The sequence below is a fragment of the Myotis davidii genome, unplaced genomic scaffold (assembly GCF_000327345.1).
Source record: "Myotis davidii unplaced genomic scaffold, ASM32734v1 scaffold499, whole genome shotgun sequence".
Lineage (NCBI taxonomy): Eukaryota > Metazoa > Chordata > Mammalia > Chiroptera > Vespertilionidae > Myotis > Myotis davidii.
In genome coordinates this window covers 1,550,132-1,556,380 of record NW_006290677.1, presented here as the reverse complement: position 1 = coordinate 1,556,380, position 6,249 = coordinate 1,550,132, and the positions used below count along the sequence as shown (strand labels likewise).

Genomic DNA, 6,249 nt, shown 5'->3' with positions numbered 1-6,249 from the left:
CACCCCCCCCCCCCCCCCAAGCTACTTCAGTACTTGTACTCCCATTATCACCTAATTCTCAAAAGAAGAAAAAGTCTACATTGTCATCTCTTTGGAAAGTTAATAAGTGTTAGATGGGGGAAAAATAGTGTTTTCAAGTCAAATAAGTTTCAAAAACATTAAATTAAACAACATTAAATTAAACAGCAACGTTCTTTGTTGTATGATTGCTCAGTCTTTAATATGCTAATGCAATCAAAGGGCTGTTTCATAACTTAATCAGCTGTAGGGACAATCTCAAGAGATTAGCCTTCTACTGGTCTACACTTGTTCCTTCCTCTTTCTCACTGATTAACTTTAACCAGTGATTTCTGGCTTATGCCTACATCACATACCTTAAGGATACCGTACCTCATTGAACCCGTAAGTCTGTGGATTTCAGACTTGACTACATTTTGCAATCTTCCAATGAGCTTTATTTTTTAATAAATATATTAATTTTAGAGAGGAAAAGAGAGGGAGAGAGAGAGATAGAAACATCAATGATGAGAGAAAATCACTGATGAGCTGACCCCTGCATGCCCCACCCTGGGTACTGAGCCCACAACCTGGGCATGCGCCCTTAACTGGAATCAAACCCGGGATCCTTCAGTCTGCAGGCCGAAGCTCTAGCCACTGAGCCAAACCAGGTAGGGCCTGATGAGCTTTAAAATTATTGTTGTCTGAGCCGCATTCCCCAGAGACTCTGATTTAATTGATTCTGGATGCAACTTGGGAATAGGGATATATCATCCCTTCCCAGGCAATTCTTAGTGCAGCCAAGAGTGAGAGCCATTGCCCATTGCCTCAAGCTGTTAGTCCATTCTTTTCATTCATCCCAAATTCTAAATGCTGAGGATAAAAAGCAAATACGGCTTGATCTTTTTCTTGATGAATATTATGATATAATAGAGAATGACAAATATACATGCAATACAGATACAAAGTGTAGCATTTTTTTTCCTACAAACATCTCATAGGATAAGGGGTACACAGAATCATAGCCAGTTCTACCTGGGAACTGGGATAGGTCAGAAAAGTTTTGTGAAGAAATTTCTTTATGAGATAGGCATTTGTTAGGCAGGCAAGAGTGCTATTTGGGGAAGGTCAGTCACTGTAGGTGTGTGTGGGGTGGCCATCATGGGAAAAACATGGAGCACGGTTGTTAGGGTTATTGCAGCATCTGCTGATAAGATGGAGGTGGGGGTGAAAGATAACATTGGAGATGCAGATGGGGCCTTCATTCTGGAGAGTTTCCTATGGCACTAATAAATGGCGGACTTCAATGTGCAAGAAATGAGGAAGGGTTCCAGTGTTTGACTCCGGGCGGCATGATCCAATTTGCATCTTAGATTTGTCACATCAGTTACTTCCTATTTGTACTCCTCAGGAGCAGGCCCCTTGCCTTAATTGTCTCTTCATTCTGATCACCCATTCTAGGCTTAAACCTCTGAGATTATTTGCTTAATCAATGTATACCCTCCCCTCCCAAAAGATTGATTGTGTGCTCTATTAGAGAAGAGCTGAAGCATTATTCACAGCTGGGCAGCTCCCGGGGTAGGCTGGGCAGAGCGGCAGCATATATTGAATGAATGTAACAGCCGTGTAAAGGTGATGAATGCCTTCATCTGTTAAAATACAATACTTTGCCATTGGCTTACATCAGAGTTTGGAATTAGATCTTTATTTCTGTTGATCCCCTACATGCCATCACCTCCCATCCCCACAAAATTGAAAGCAAATATTTACAAGACGTTATTTTAAATGTTGTTGTTCTGGATACTGTCAGATCGTTCATCAGTATGTGTTTACTGGGTGCCTGCTTATTTTATTCCAAAGCACGAAGGCCTGTGCTGTCGGAAATGCTGAAAAGTTCAAGATCCATCTCCTAACCTCAGAGCTTATCTAATTGGGAGAAAAAAGTTACCAGGCATAAATGGCAGCTTGAGAACACAGAGAAAGGAATGTGCTGAGTATCTTGAGATTTTTGAGAAGAATGGGATCTCTCGGGGCTTGCCGGGCAGCAATAATCATGGCAGATTTTCTGCCGTCACCACATTCCGACGGTAAATTTGGAAGCTGATCCCAATTGGACACTGTTCATTACACACTAATTACTATTTGCTCTGCAGTGATTGTTATGTGCGACTGCAAATGCAAATGCAAACCCTCATGCTCACCATTGCCCTTCCAATGCGGCAGAAAGGACCGCTTTTACACCTTGCCACATCACATTTTCTCAGATAATGTTTAGAGGTGAACATTTGCAAACTGCTTACCCATATCTTTGGAAGAACATATTAAGGATATGTGAAAAATCAAATGCTACAATTAGAGAACACTGCTGTATTTGGCTAATATCTTTCTGAAACTATAGAGAAATACCACAAAGAAAATGTATAATAAGATATATGATTTTAAAATGAATTCTGTCCTTTTCTTTATATATTTTTATTGATTTCAGAGAGAAAGGAAGAAGGAGAGAGAGATAAAAAACATCCATGATGAGAGAGAACCATGGATCGGCTGCCTCCTACAAGTCCTCCACTGGGTATCAAGTCCACAACCCCAGGCATGTGCCCTTGACTGGAATTGAACCTGGGACCTTTCAGTTCGCAGGCCAACTCTATCCACTAAGCCAAACCGGCTATGGCATGAATTCTGTCTTTATAGTTCATTTCCATGCATGTTTGCTCATTTTGAGATTTCTTTGATAAACATTATTGAGTCCTTGTGTTTTACAACGCCTATGCCATGTCCTGAGGTGACAGAATAATTAAGCTACCATCCCTGTCCTTAAGGAGTTCAAAATTTAGGGGGAGGCAAATTATTATTATTGAATAAATTGATGAATATTATAATGAAAACTGTGTAATTGGTAAGAATCTCAATATACAAAATTAGGTGAGCATTAAATACCATATTCTTTAACTTCCTTTCTTACTATTAGCCCTCAATACTGTGCAGAAGAATTCTTGACTTCTAGCTCTTCTAGGAGAATTGTCATTCTTTCAAGATTAGGCAAAATTTGAGGACATTCACAGGACTGACTTTTCATAGGACTGAACCTCCTGGGTGTGTGGTCAACCCTGTATGCTGGTTTCCATGAAGCCATAATGTACTGCTTGAACTTCCATGGTTTTTTCAGGTCTCATGCCTTCCTGCTTCCCTGGCACATGTGGGGCATGGAAATCAAGGGTGAAGCTGAGGATCTCACTCTTCAAGATTTGGCTTACCTACCGTCACCTCACACCTTCTTCTGTAGGTTTCCCTCTCTCCGGACCCACAGATACCTATTTCCTTCTCAAACTCCTGCAGTTTCCCCTACTTACTTCCCAGGATTTCAAAGACACTCTCTCTTCTCTACCTTCTACCTGCAACCCATAACCTCTTCACTTTTTTCTGCAAAGCCAGGACACTTGGATTAATTCTTTCACAGAACATCAGAGCCTTTAGACTGTGATGATTCTGCCACCAGACTTGCCAGAATCCAGAGGCAAAGCATGGCTATGTGTTCGCATTAGAGAAAAAGAAAAAGTAGTAGTGAAAACACAGTATTCAGATTATCTTGCCACCATCATAGAAATACTAGGAGTACAGGAGAGTGACTCCTTCTGAAAATGAGGTGGTTAGGTTTTCTTACTATTAGCCCTCAATACTGTGCAGAAGAATTCTTGACTTCTAGCTCTTCTAGGAGAATTGTCATTCTTTCAAGATTAGGCAAAATTTGAGGACATTCACAGGACTGACTTTTCATAGGACTGAACCTCCTGGGTGTGTGGTCAACCCTGTATGCTGGTTTCCATGAAGCCATAATGTACTGCTTGAACTTCCATGGTTTTTTCAGGTCTCATGCCTTCCTGCTTCCCTGGCACATGTGGGGCATGGAAATCAAGGGTGAAGCTGAGGGTCTCACTCTTCAAGATTTGGCTTACCTACCGTCACCTCACACCTTCTTCTGTAGGTTTCCCTCTCTCCGGACCCACAGATACCTATTTCCTTCTCAAACTCCTGCAGTTTCCCCTACTTACTTCCCAGGATTTCAAAGACACTCTCTCTTCTCTACCTTCTACCTGCAACCCATAACCTCTTCACTTTTTTCTGCAAAGCCAGGACACTTGGATTAATTCTTTCACAGAACATCAGAGCCTTTAGACTGTGATGATTCTGCCACCAGACTTGCCAGAATCCAGAGGCAAAGCATGGCTATGTGTTCGCATTAGAGAAAAAGAAAAAGTAGTAGTGAAAACACAGTATTCAGATTATCTTGCCACCATCATAGAAATACTAGGAGTACAGGAGAGTGACTCCTTCTGAAAATGAGGTGGTTAGGAAAGGCCACAAAAAGAAAGGAACATTCAGTGGCTTTTTGAGGATTATTGGGAGTTGCTTGAGTTATTCTAGGCAGGGGAACAGCATGAATTGGGGATGAAATTGCATCTTTGTGTGCTCTGTTTCCTCAGTGTTTGGTACATAGTAAGCAGTAAATGTTAGTTGAATGGAGCAGTGGAATTGTGAGACATGTGCAGGGAATGGCAATAGGCTTGGTGAGCCTGGAACACAGATGAAGGGAGTAACTGGTTATGAAGTGATTGTCATGGTTCAGGTGAGGAAGGTATATAGTTGTGGGGCTCCAGAGGAAAACAATTTCAAGTTCCTTACTCAAAACTAATTGATTTTTCACCATTTAGAACAGAGCTAAAGAGCAAAGATTTGATAACACAATAGGCTAGGTTTTCATGGAGTTCTTATACTCATAGGAGTGGAAGCCAAATCCTAAGAGTATTTTGCCAAACACTACAGGAGTGAATCTGACCTGGGAATGAACCTGCCCACTCATGGAAGTTGGGAGCTTAGAGCAAGTCAGCTATTAGATGCACTGTTGGCATTTAAATGCCAGAACTGCATTTTTAAAGACCAGAAAGGGAAATCTATTAAAACCTCTGTCTAGAATAAATATAATATTTTGTGTGTGAAATGATAATTTATAAGATAAACATAAGTGTCATGAGAGGAAAACATTTAATAGTCATCTATACATACTATGAGCCTTAACCTACTGTTTTAATAGTAACTAAATAATAAATAAACAGTAAATTCAACAAAATGTACCCACTATTTAGTCATTTTTTCAGACCATGATTTATACATTGCTAAATGTCTTATATAAAATGCTTCTGCAGGTGATGTACCCATATAAATGTTGGCTCAAGGAGCATGGTATCATGATGTAGTGATGGAATAAAATATGTATTGGGAACCTCCTTTTCACTAGAGATTTGCCCATAAAATATCTACAAGGTGGAAAAATAAACATAATAAATGACAGAAAGACTCTGTCAGTTAAAGCCAGAACACATAAGCCAAAGAAACTAAACTCACGATTTTCTTACCCTGTGACTCAGCTTCCTTCTGCTGTTCCAACCACAATGACTGAAAGCGAATTGAATAGACAAAAATCTATCACCTGGATAACTTTTTCCAGCCTTACAGTAGAATAACAATGATTAGAACTAGAGCAGGGAACAGAGAACAGTAAGACACTGGGAGGTCAAAGTTACCCTACAGAAAATGATTCAGATGTCTTTATAAAGATGCAATTTGTTTTCCTGATTTTCCTGATAATCCTTGAAACTCCATCAAGGTGGAAAGCCAAATGTGAGATTCTTATATTACCTTAGGAATAAATGGATTTTGATTTCTTGTTTTGCTTGTAGGTGTGTGCGCCTGTGTGTATGTGTGGTGGGACAAGGGTGGTTGGTAAGATACTAATAAAGTTTACATTGTAAGTAATAGATATATGGAAAATTTAATATGTAATCATTAAAAGATTAGAAATAGTGTATGGATGTCAAACTAGTAGATTGATAAAATGTAAAGAAGAAAAATAAATTATAATAAATCAGAAAAATTAATAAAGGATACAAAGCAAAAATAGAGCGTGTCAGGAACTCAAAACAACATAGAAAAACAATTTCAAATAACCACATAAATGTGTGTAGATTAAATTTGCCAATTAAAAGAGAAAAATTAGCATTTAAATAGCACAAGTTCACCTTATAAACCTTTTGATAAGATATACACCTAATATGTAAGTACATAGAAAGTTTTAAAGTAACTCCGGCGTTAACCTATGCCGCCATCTTGGTTCTCTCCCTAACCTCTTCACTTTTTTCTGCAAAGCCAGGATACTTGGATTAGTTCTCTCACAGAACATCAGAGCCTTTAGAG

At 39.4% G+C, this 6,249-nt stretch overlaps 1 protein-coding gene across 1 annotated transcript in view; it reads left to right on the top strand.

Moving 5' to 3' along the window:
* The window catches only part of DLG2 (discs large homolog 2), a 1,585,094-nt gene that overhangs the window by 557,052 nt on the left and 1,021,793 nt on the right, over positions 1-6,249 (top strand). The gene's annotated exons all lie outside the window — the stretch shown is intronic.